This window comes from Dunckerocampus dactyliophorus, chromosome 21 (genome assembly GCF_027744805.1).
Source record: "Dunckerocampus dactyliophorus isolate RoL2022-P2 chromosome 21, RoL_Ddac_1.1, whole genome shotgun sequence".
NCBI lineage: Eukaryota > Metazoa > Chordata > Actinopteri > Syngnathiformes > Syngnathidae > Dunckerocampus > Dunckerocampus dactyliophorus.
In genome coordinates, this window is record NC_072839.1 from 5,080,873 (window position 1) to 5,093,146 (window position 12,274).

At 38.2% G+C, this 12,274-nt stretch overlaps 1 protein-coding gene across 3 annotated transcripts in view; it reads right to left on the reverse strand.

Annotated features, from left to right (window-relative positions):
- pex2 (peroxisomal biogenesis factor 2) overlaps positions 1–6,427 on the reverse strand; it is a 217,769-nt gene extending 211,342 nt beyond the window's left edge. For all 3 annotated transcript variants that reach the window (XR_008567374.1, XR_008567375.1, XM_054765805.1), the window contains exons 1-3: positions 6,353–6,427; positions 2,337–2,419; positions 432–1,967 (exon numbers count right to left, since the gene is read on the reverse strand). The gene's annotated coding sequence lies outside the window, so the exon portion shown is untranslated. The remainder of the gene's footprint in view (positions 1–431; positions 1,968–2,336; positions 2,420–6,352) is intronic.
- Positions 6,428–12,274: the final 5,847 nt, after the last annotated feature.

A 12,274-nucleotide genomic window follows, 5' to 3' on the forward strand; every position in this document is an offset into this window, starting at 1 on the left:
AAAGGTGAGTCAACATATGATTTTTTACATCCATAAATGCCATTCAAGAGTAAATTGAAATTAATTACTCAACAATAAGATTGAATAAAACTAAAAATTAAGCAAAATTACTCCTTAGTAAACACTAAGAGGGATTGCTAAAGCCGAGTCAAATTAATGTATCATGCGTTTCTTTTTGTTTGTTTTTTTTTTACATCAATGAATGCCATTCCAATGCCTGCTTAAATAAAAGTGAATTACTCTAGAATAAGACTAAATAAAACTAAAATGGAGTAAAATTACCCATTCTTTGAAACACAGAGGATGTTGCTGAAGGCGAGTCAGTTTCAAGCATCACACTTTTTTTAACACCCGTAACTGTCATACAACAGTAAAAAGAAATTATGTTACAATAAGACTACGTAATAGTGAAATAAAATAAAATTGCTCACCTTTAGGGGTGCGGGAGGAGAGGGGATTGCTGAAGGCGAGTCAACTTTTTGCATCATAAACTGCCACACACCTGGGGGGAAAAAAAGTTGACCGCTCTACAGCAAACTAAAATTAGTCCACACTACCAAAGGATATACGTGGAACGCACTGCTTAGGGTACTTCTTAACTTTCATGGCTGGAGTCTCTTCCCCTTTACCTTAAACAAAGTCACTGCGTACATGTCGTTCTTTCATAATGGCAAACTTATTGCCACTTCAGCCATGTTGTATTCAACAGCCGTGACAGAGAGGGGTTCTATGTTTACCATCACACTTTTCTGCAGCACAGCTGTCTCTCATGCATAACAGCTAGCTATGTGTCATTTCATGCTCGGTGTAAATATTAACATGCTTAACATATTTACAGCGGAACCAACATTTTTGGTTCTTTTCCATTTCATCAGTTGCTTATTTTCTTCAAGGTGTGTTTCAACATGTTCTGCAAAGCGCGGCAAACATTTTCAGATGAGCCTCTCAGCCCCAAAACCAAGCAATTTGAGTCATTCCTCTGAAAGCTGACAGGAGTAATACAATAATAAAAGCCGCAGTCAGAAATAATTGCCGCAAAGGACATTTTGTGTCTCACTCGTTTGCATTCAAAAATATATCAATTTGTGTTAACATAAATTTGCATTTGCTCACACAAACACAAAGGGGCGGCGGGGCGAGGAGCTCGCCGTACAGAGCTGTCCGTGAAGCCTCCCGGCTCGGGGAGAATAAATTGTATGCAGCTCAAATCAAAGTCGTGTTGCACACAGTAATCTTTCTCCATTAAGGATGTCACTTTTTGCAATCGTTTTGCAATTGCCGCCTAATATCTTTTACCACTCCACTGGCGGGGTTTCTCTCTCTCACACACACACACACACACACACACACACGCGCGCGCGCACGCACGCACGCACGCGCGCACTGTTTCATCAAACAGTGTGAAGGTATCCTGCTGAAGGACTCGCTCATGTGTGTCTTTCAAATACGAGTTGAGAAAGGCCTTGATTAGGATAGGAAGTCATGTGTGGTAAATTCACCCTTTTTGAAATCATTGTCTCATACTGTGTGTGTGTGTGTGTGTGTGTGTGTGTGTGTGGGGGGCATACACCTTCATAGAACTCATAATTAACAGACATGTAGGTAAACAGCAATGTGAAATTAATTACACGCTTACAGTGACTTCCTTTGTACGTCTTTAAGTGAACTTTGTTCCAATTTCAGGGTATTATAATCAGATCTGTTTGGGATATGAAAGCACCTCACTTTTGTTTGAAAGGCAAAATTATTTACGTTTGTTCTTTGTGGTAAAATTCTACAAAAAACCCCCCCAAAAAACAGCAAAATAAAATAATCACCTGCCTTAAACTTCTAAATCAATACTTTTTATGTACACAAAAAATATCAACCCCAAACACCAAAAATAAAACAAAAATAAAACGACTCACCCTTTGGCGACTGCTGATAAACGTGTCATGGATTTGAACAGGAATGTGCTGTACTGACACCTAGTGGTGATAACAGGCATTAATATGTTGTGCAGTGTACAATAACTACATTTAAGTCGTTAAGATGCATGTGTAATCATTGAATTGATTGCACGTCTCAAACTGTACAGAAACTGAAACTGGTGACACCAGTTTCTTGTTCTACGGTTATCATCACAGGTTTCCTCGGTAATGACATCCAAGTTGCATCGAGAAACGTCACAAGTTTACACTTGACATGTCCGAAAAGGATATCATCAGCCGATATTGGCATTAAAAAAAAAAGGAGATACTAGTCCATATCGGCATCGGCTTTTCTGCCGATCGTGATATCAGACGTGTTCCACACAACAAGCTAGGTACGTTAATTAGCACGTAGCTTCGTCTCACCTTCATATCGCACAGTCAAGAGCCAAAAGACCAAACAGCAAACTTGCAGCCTTCACAATACAACCCTTCCTGTCGGACGCCACCTGAAAGCAAAAGTAAGGCGTCTTCCTTTAATTGGTCATGGTTGTTTTAATGGCTTTTGATGAGGAAAAAAATGTTAAAAATAAGCACGGCACAGCGTTTTTAGTGAAATGCATCACAATAAAAGACACATAATGTGATCATTACGCGACATTAGTTTGAGGGTGCTTATTATATTGGTAAAGAAGTGCTGGACAATATCAGTATATCGGTAAAAAGCCAATATCGAGCATCTACACTGGAATTGTCAGCATTTTCCAACAGGGAGAGAAAAGAATAGAGAATAATGTAATGGTAGATAGAAGGTTTATGTGGTGGTTACACAAGAAAATAAGAAAAAGTAAAACAAACTTGTGGAGTTGGACTTGACTTTTAAACGATATGCATCCAAAAAGACAAAAATATCCACCAAATACTGTAACTTGAACCTGTTGCATGTTTGAGTAGCTAGAACCTACATTTCCAGATGAGAAAAAAACAGAAAAGAAATAATCAGTAGCTACTGGAGCCTGAAGATGTCTTGCGACTGCATTATCGCATTATGGCCGATTGATGCGCCTGCCAATGAGGAAATTGCAGTCCCAGCCAGTCCTGTGATGGATTTCTGCCTGATTGCTCGACATGGAAAATAGACAATCCAGAGTGAGAGGCCCTTCCTCTTTGATTGTCAGCCTGACAGTGGACAGCTACTACTTTAGAAGACGGTGTTTAGGATACGGGAGAGCAGGGGTGCTCAATAGGCGGCCTGCGGGCCCGTCGAAGTTTTTCAATTGGAATCTGCAGCAAAAATGTAAGTCGAGTCGCTCCTCGTTGTTGAACTGAACTTGTGTGTACTTCCAGCATTGCATGCTGTGCATATTTATTGTTGTGCTTGTTGTATTCACCACCCATCCATGTTCTACGCTGCTTCTCCTCCTGGTGGCGGGGGTACGCTGGAGCCTATTGCAGATGACTTCAGGCGAGAGGCGGGGTCGTCAGGGCACACGTCCACAAACAACCATTCACGCTCACCTATGGGCAATTTAAAGTCGCCGATTAGGCCGACATGCATGTTTTTGGAATGTGGGAGGAAACCGGCGTACCCGGAGAAAACACACGCGCGCACGGGGGCACGGGAGAATGTGCAAAGTCCACACAGTGATCCCCAACGGAGATTCGAACCCAGATCTTCCTGACTGTGTGGCCATGATGCTAACCATTATGCCACCTTGTATTCAGCAATCCCTCGTTTATCGCGGTTAATTGGTTCCTGACCGTTGGACTTATAAATGAAATATATCCATAGTTGCTGCATAGAAAACCTGTTCATGACCTTCTAAAATACGGTTTTAAATATTATTAGAGCCCTCAAGACATAGTCACCTTGACACTCCTATTCCCCAAAATAGCAGACATAACAGAAAGTAAGACATATAAGACATAAAGGTGTCAGACTTGTGCTCATGTGTGTTGCTGTGTATGCGTTCCAGAAGCGCCATCAGGTGTTAAGAGTCCAGAGTTCAGCATTCCGGCCTGCGTTGGCGATTATTGTGCTGTCATTCAAACCTGCAATAAACACCTGCTGTTCCGGCGATCAAGTCTGGCGCTCGTGTGTCTCACCCAACATTAGTAACATTACTGACACCTAGTGACCAGTGTGGAATACTACACATCATCACGTCTTTGAATGCGTCTTGTGAACGCCTCACATTTGTATTTTAGTCCATTTAGCCACTTTTATGCTTGAAAATGCTTCATTTACGGGAAAAAAAAGTAAAATTTACTTGAATATGTATTTTTTTTACGAATAATAGCCCGTATTCAACAACAAAACAGCATGATTTAGGAATGACTATATAGTTGAAAAGCCATGATAGATGAATCACTGTGTACTTCATTGAGTACCTTTCTTACGGGTCAATTTTATCTTTATAAGACCGTTTTGGTTACAGCGTCTGTACCTAATGACTTGTCCGGCGAGCACCCTCTATTGATGGGTGACACTGAAGACACCTCACTGGCATGGCTATCAACCACCATGAAGGTAAACAGCACTACACCATGAAAGTGTATGTTTTTTCATGCAGCTTATTGCATAAAAACGATGGCATTCATGCACCATGATTACTGTACAAAGCACAGCCCCCCCTCGCACCACATGAACCCATTTGCCATACATTTAGTGTTATTGACCGCGGTCCGTAGGCTGTCATTTAAAGCAGCGGAGACACTGCAGGGTCCCTAATATTCTTCAGATTGAAGATGCCATGAAAACATTGGACGAGTAAAAAAAGGTAAACGTTTCTCTGATGCAGATGGAGCGCTCTCAAATCATGCCTCCCATATTCGGCACCTCCCTCCGAACCCCACCTCCCCATCTCAATTGTGTCCCTCGCCTCCGGCAAATGGGAATCATTTGTTTGTGTGAACTTCCCATAACCTGCAGCGCGCCAGACACTTATCATTCAGAGTGGTGGGGCTACTTCGTCCTTCTTCGTTATAATACCTCATCTCCGCCACCCCCCACCCCCACCCCGTAGCGCCTTTCAATATGTATTGTTTTCTCTTTTTCTTTTTTTAATAACTGATTTCTGCTTTCATTGAAAATGGACCCCAGCAAATGCTCCATGCAGGGCAAGCGGTCCATCCTCGACTCCTTTCTTGGCTCTCCAGCGGACCATTGTTGGCTTTAGGCAGCGTTTCCTGAACTTTTGCGGAAAAAGGACCACTAGAAAAGGAAAAAAAACGCGGCCCTTCTACTCCCCAATAGGCTTGTGTGCTACTCTAACAGCACACGAAGCGACATGAGTATTTAGCGTATTTTACTGCGTGTTTTTGTGCGTGGATAAGGGTCTCACTCGACAGGACACTGACTACAATCACACACAAGAAAGCTGCAACAACTATCCAATTAATCGCCAACTATTATGGGATTCCATTCATAGTTTTATCTGTTTCAAAACATAAATATCCCCCGATTTCTGCCTCTCAAACGTGATTATTTTTACATTTTCCCAGTCATCCATGAAAGCAAACATATTATCTTTGTGTTTTAGCTTCAGCTTTGACTTTGGAAAACAGTGATGGACATTTTTGCCTCATTTCTGATATGTTGCAAACCAAACCACTAACTGTTTGTGTTTGGTTCATCATGATTTGGTCCGTCTAGGGCAAGGGGGTGTCCAAACTTTTTCCAGCGAGGGCCACATACTGAAAAAGGAAAGGATGCAAGGGCCACTTTGATATTTTGGAAAGCAAAATGTGCAAGGAAGTTACATATAGTTCAAGAAAAACTGCACCTTAGCTTTGGTTAAAAATAAATAAATTTAAAGCGTATTATTAGTATAAACTGTCTTCCCCCCCCCATATTGCTGGTTTTTTTCTCATTTTACAAATATGTATTTCTTCTTCCACAATCTTTGTAAATGTTCTTCTCATAATATGACGTTATTCCCATAATATTATAACTTTTTTTTTTTCAAAAATGACAACTTTATTTTTTTTCTTTCTCATAATATTACAACTTCTTTTTAAAAAAACCACACACACACACAAAAAATGTCTAGAGGGCTCTCATAATGTTAAAAATCGCATTTCAAAAATCATAAACTGGATTTTTTATGCTCCAACTCCGAAAATATTCAATTAATTAATTAATTCAATTAATTAATATTGAAGTATACTTTGAAATTCACGTATCACCTATCTTGTCTAATTAACAATAAAACGGAGTACACTCGACCAGTCACAGATATTCCAGCAAAAATACACACGTTAATAGGCAATTAGCTGGAGCTCTCGCAGTGCACTTAGCTTTAGCATTAGCATTAGCTCATTCGTCATCCCACATTTAACCCCATTAACGTGAAATGAACACAAATATACTTTCAAAAGCACCTTTAAACATTCAGTGACACACTAATGTGCATAAACCACCTACAAGGGGGAACAAATACCTGAAAAGGACACAAACTTTCCTCAAGCCGCGTCGGTACTGACCGGAAGCGAGGTGTCTCCAGTATAGCGCTATGCGCCCCCTGCTGGAGTGCTCCAGTACTACAATCACGCTTTTATGCCTGCAGATATCTGGACGTGGAAAAACAATCTTCTCTTTCTCCTTTGCTGAAGGTTTAAAGGTCACCCAGTCGTCCAATGCCTACATTAAGTGTCCTAGCTATGGTTCTGTATAAATGAAGAGCAATTTTTCTCAATTCTTTCTGTCATAATCCTGTGCAGTGTTCCCGATGCCCCCCTTTCAGCCCCAATCTCCTTCCACATGTGATCTCAGGGTGTTTTCATTACCACTCATCTTATCGTCCACCCTGTCATCTCCGTCGTCCACCTATTTTTTATATATGCCTTTATTCTAACAAGTCTGCGGAAAGCCGGCAGCGGTCCACCCCCTTTTTCATTTCCCTAATGTTCCCCTGCCGTATGCACCTTCCTAACCCCTAATTTCATTTCCCTAACCTGGTCGCACATCATCATGATGATGTACATCCCACTCCCCCTCGCTTCAGCGTTTCACTGCCCTTTTTTATCTGCTATAAATGTGAATATTTGTAGAAATAATAAGAGAGGAAAGTTAAAAAAAAATGGCCATCGAGGCCGAGGTGAACCTTCCTGCTTGCTTTAATCCCTCATTTATGTGAACTCGGCTTTGGAAATGAAGCTGTCACTGTATTTTTACTTCCTTTCAGCCAGGAGCTGGTGTGTATAATCAGAAACCACACGCACAAAAACACTGCAGAGAGGTGGAAATTCATTCCACAGAAGAAGCAGGAGGCTTCACCTTGTCTGCTATGGAGGGAAATCTTGGGATATGTCGGAGACAGAGAGGAATTATGGGTAAATGCACCGGCGGAGGAATGATAGGCTACGATCTCTGACTCTAATCTGAGTTCGCTGACACATGCCATTCATTTCAGACCAATATCCCCCCCGCAAGACTCCCCTTTTTACTCATTTTCGAACTCTCCATGCTAATTTATGGGGGTCAAAATTAGGATAGACCCAAAATGCAGAGGAAGCTGGAGTACATGAGAGAAAACTCCACACACACACGCCCAGGCGGAGATTCAAACGCGCGCTCCCCTGACTGTGAGGCCCACCGTGCAGCCAGGCTGACCGGTACCTTCCTCAAAATGTGTTTAAACATGTTTAGGTCATGTCTAGGAAGACTTGTGATGGAGCATTGCATTGGTAACGTCCACGTTGTATTACGTGGAGCATAGACTTGCACTGCCATCTAGTGGTTCAGACAGGAACATACACTGTCTGGTGGAAAAAAAGGGTAAGAATACACAAAAAGAACTGCTATTTTATGAATACTACTACAGTAGCAATATATAATAGTAATAATAATAATAATTCTGAACGTAACACACTGTCCTATGCATTCATCAGCTTCAGCTTTTTGGACAATGAACTTAAATTAAAAATGATACAAATTAAAGAAAAAAACAATTAAATTTTTTTAAATTGTCATGAATATGCCTACAAATGTACTTAGTGACATAAACAAACCAATTATTTTGATGTAACATAATAATGTTGTTATCAAATTAAAATATATTTCAGAATATTATAGTGGGCTGGCATTATAATATTTAATGCTCATTTGTCAGTGATTAACCTTTAATGATTAATGACACCTACACCACACAAAAATTTAAAAATATATATATATATATAAAGTACCAAATCATGCATTAATCACAAAAAAGCGTATTTAAATGTTTTTGTTTTGCTTAAATGGAGTATTTTCAAGTGTAAAAATGGCTAAATGAAAAAAAAAAACAACAAATATAAGGCATTCAGAAGACAATGCTATGTAGTACTCTACACTGGTCACTAGGGGCCAGTAATGTTCCATTGACGAGACAGTCACCACCGCAGTACTGTATGTACTTCACAGACCAGGAAGTAAAAAAGAAGATGTAAGTCTTTATTGTGTCTTATTTATGTCTTATTTTCCCTTATTATGTCTACTAAATTGAGCCGTACGAGTGTAAAGTTGATAAAACCGTATGTAGAAGGTTGTAAATCTGTTTTCTATGCTCTAACAGCGATTTATAAATAAGGAATCCTACTTTGCAGAGATTCACATATCACGGTCGTACGACGAAGCAAAAAAAAACAAACAGATTTTGAGAATAAAGTTGTACATTTACAAGAATAAATTCGTCAAGTTCGGAGAATAAAGTCTTAAATGTATGAGAAAAAAGGTGTAAATTTATGAAAAAAAAGTAGCAATATTGCCTTTGCCCAAGTCCAAATGTCTCGTAAAGTTACAACTTTTTTTCTCGTAACTTTACAAGGTAAATTTACGAGTATAAAGTCGTAAATTTACTTTATTCTCCTAAATTTACGAGAAGAAGGTCACGAATTTATGAGGATAAAGTCGTACATTGACTTTATTCTCTTAAATTTCCGAGAATAAAGGCAAATTTACGAGAAAAAAACTTGTAATAGTTGTAATAGTTGTAGTAGTTGTAATATTACCTTTGCCCAAGGCCAAAAAGGTAACGTTTTTACTCGTAAATTTACAACTTTATTCTTGTGACTGCATGGGAATAAAAGTTAATTTATGACTTTATTCTCGTAAATTTACCCCGTAAATATACGAGAAAAAATGTTGTACATTTACAAGAAAAAAACGTTATAAATTTACAAAAAAAAGTTGTACATTTTGGAGAAAAAAAACTCATAAATTTACAAGAAAAGTCAAAATATAACCTTTGCCCAAGAACAACGGTCACACATAAGTTGCAAGAATACAATTGTAAATTTACAACAATTCTCGTAACATTACGACTTTATTTCTTATAAATGTACGACTTTATTTAGGTTTACGCCAGTTGTAAATTTACGACGATAAAGTCGTAATATTACGACTTTATTCTCGGAATATTACAGCTTCATTTCTTGTAAATGTACGACTTTATTTACGTTTACGACAGCTGTAAATTTACGACAATAAAGTCGGAGACGGTATTCTCGTAATATTACGACTTTTTTTTTGTAAATGTATGGCAAGTTGTACATTTACGAGAAAAAAGTCGTAAATTTAAGAAAAAAAAAGTCATACATTTACAAGAAAAAAAAGTCATAATATTACGAGAATACCGTCGGAATGTTCCGACTTCTGAATGTTCCCAAGGCCAAAGGTCACATAAGTCCCCCCTTTTCTTATTAATATAATTAAAATAAATGAGAATAAAGTTGTAAATTTACAAGAAATAAAAGTCGTACTATTATGAGAATAAAGTTGTAAATTTACGAGAATAAAGTCGTAATATTACGACTTTATTCTCGTAATAGTACAACATTTTTTCTCGCAAATTTCCGACTTTATCCTCGAAACCTCAGATATTTTTTTTTCAATGGTTCCCTAATAGTCTGTCGCGCAAATTAATTAGGTAACGGTAACACGAAGATCGTAAGAAACTCCCGTCCATCCTGTGCCCCTCCATCCCTAAATCTCCTTGCTCAGGTGGAGCCGCCATCATGGCGGTGTGTAATGGCGTGCTGTCAGAGGTGTGTGAGGAAGAGGCTCTCAGATGAGATATGTGACCGGCATGCTAACGCGCAGTTTTATCCGAGGTGGAAGGGAGCGACGCGCCTTTGATTAAAGTTCCTCTGGGTACACACTCTTCCAAAAACACGCCGTGTGCACTCATAAATAAATTGCAGGCGGGCGCATGCACACGTACAGTGCATGCACATGCACAGCACATCCCGTCGTGGTTTGCTGTGATTTTGACCTCAGCCTGGCGGCGTGTCTATTATGGACTTGATAGGAGGATTTGGCCAGTGTTGATTCTAGACAACCATAAATAACCTGAGTGTTTTCTCCCAGTCGCACAACAATATACAGACAATGAAAGCTCTCGCTTTTATCCCGCAGGCCCGTGAACACGCTCTAACAACGTGACTGCGTGAGGCCGGGCTGGACAAACACGTATTTAAAAATACAGCTCGGGATGTTTTACGTGACATCACAAGTAAATGATGACGGAAACGAGATTTTTGATGAACAGCCTCATCCAGCTGTGAGTCCGATGGAAGCGTGATGACTTTCTTGGACACAAATGTCCTAAATATATGTGTATCCATGTAGTATCACCTGCCTGTGGGTATTACTCCTTAAACAGGAACCATATTGCAGTTAAAAAATACAAAAATACATCAATAGCACCGTACTGAGCACAATATCAGATAAGAAAGTTGGGATTTATACGTGGCGGCCAACATGTGGCACCAAACAACTTCTCGGCGCTTTTCTTCCTTTCACTCACGCACACTAGAGGCCTGGATGATATGATTGATTTTGATTTTTGACTTTGTTGTTGTAAATTTACGTCTTTTGTCACGTCAACGTACCACGTTTTTTCTTGTAAATTTACGACTTCAGTCTCACTTTTTTCTGATGAGAATAAAGTCGGAAATGTACAAATTTATCCTTATAAATTTACTACTTTTTTTCTTGTGAATTTACAACTTTTTTTCTCGTAAATGTACAAATTTTTTCTCGTAAATTTGCAAGTTTTTTACGTAAATGTATGACTTTTTTTCTCACAGATGTATGACTTTTTTCTCTTAATTTTACGACTTTATTCTTGTAAATTTACTACAGTAAATTCTTCCGAGAATAAAGTTGGAAAATTTACAAATTTATTCTCATAAATTAGCTACTTTTTTCTCGAAATATGTACACCTTTTTTTTGTAAATTTACGACTTTTTTCATGTAAATTTACAAGTTTATTACATAAAGGTTCAACATTTTTGTCGTAAATTTACAACTTGTTTCTCGTAAATGTCCAACTTTTTTCTAGTGAATTTACAACTTTTTTTCTCGAAATATGTACACCTTTTTTTTCGTAAATTTATGACTTTTTTCACATGAATTTGCAAGGTTTTTACGTAAATGTACGACATTTTTCTCGTAAATGTACGACTTTTTCTCGGAAATGTATGACTTTTTTTCTCATAGATGTATGACTTTTTTCTCTTCATTCTACGACTTTATTCTTGTAAATTTACTACAGTACTTTTTTCTTCCGAGAATAAAGTCGGAAATTTACAAATTTATTCTCATAAATTAGCTACTTTTTTCTCGAAATATGTACACCTTTTTTTTGTAAATTTACGACTTTTTTCATGTAAATTTACAAGTTTATTACATAAAGGTTCAACATTTTTGTCGTAAATTTACAACTTGTTTCTCGTAAATGTCCAACTTTTTTCTCGCAAATTTCCGACAGTTTTTTTACAGAAATGTACGACTTTTTTGTCGTAACTTTACAACTTTTTTCTCGTAAATGTACAATTTTTTTTCTCGTAAATGTTCGATTTTTTTCTCGCAAATTCAAGATTTTTTCTCATAAATGTATGACTTATTTCCTCATAGTTGTACGACTTCTTCTCGTAAATTTACAACTTTTTTCTTGTAATTTTATGACTTTATTCTGTAAATTTACTACTTTTTTCTTACGAGAATAAAGTCGTAACTTAATTCCGGTGCATTTACAACATTTTTGATGTACATTTGCAATTTTTTTCCTGTAAGTTTACAACTTTATTCTCGTAAATCAAACGATATTTCGAATGTAGATTTGTTTTTGCTCCCATTTTCATGCGTTGCCCCCCTTGCTTATATACCTGAGCCAACAGCGCCCTCTAGTGTACAAACAGAGCACACACGCATATTTAACACTTTATTAGGCACAAGCTCCAATATAATAGCTGTATCAAAAATACAAATGAAATCATATTGATTACTTTTGATTGGCACTCCCTGAGAGCTACGGATCTGACATTATTTTTATAATATTAGAACAACACCGCTGCATGAGTGCGCAATTTTATAATTGAA